Below are 730 nucleotides of genomic sequence, written 5' to 3' on the forward strand. Positions count from 1 at the left end.
AAAAAAAAATAAAAATAAAAAAAATAAAAAAATAAAAAAAATAATAAAAGAAAGAAACTCAATGGGTGGGGAAGAGTGCAATGTAGGCAGGTCTGGCTTGTGCTACTTATTTCTGGGTCCACACAGCTGGTGAGATTATTAACAGGTGGCCCAGAACCCCAAGTTGGTGGAGAAAACAGGTTGCTGTTACAGATTCAGTGTCTGGGGGGTAGGGATATGCCAAAAGATTTGTAGACAATTTTATGGGATTTTGGCAAAAAACACTAGGATCACAAATGCTATGGTTAAGTTTTTGAGGGTGGTGCCTAGTCCTGGGAGTGGTATGCAGTGTCTAGCAGGCATGATTGTGAGTGGGTGGGAATCCTGTGGTGGCAGCTGTGGAAAAATGGGATCATCAGAGCTCATATTCTTTTTTTTTTTTTTTTTTTTTTGAGATGGAGTCTCGCTCTGTTGTCCAGGCTGGAGGGCAGTGGCGCAATCTCAGCTCACTGCAAGCTCCGCCTCCCAGGTTCATGCCATTCTCCTGCCTCAGCCTCCTGAGTAGCTGTAACTACAGGCACCTGCCACCGCGCCTGGCTAATTTTTTGTATTTTTAGTAGAGACGGGGTTTCACTGTGGTCTCCTCTCCTGACCTCATGATCTGCCGGCCTCAGCCTCCCAAAGTGCTGGGATTACAGGTGTGAGCCACTGCACCTGCCAGAGTTCCTATTCTCCAAGTTTTCAGTCCTCT

The sequence above is a fragment of the Colobus angolensis genome, unplaced genomic scaffold, assembly GCF_000951035.1.
Source record: "Colobus angolensis palliatus isolate OR3802 unplaced genomic scaffold, Cang.pa_1.0 Scaffold365, whole genome shotgun sequence".
Taxonomy (NCBI): Eukaryota; Metazoa; Chordata; class Mammalia; order Primates; family Cercopithecidae; genus Colobus; species Colobus angolensis.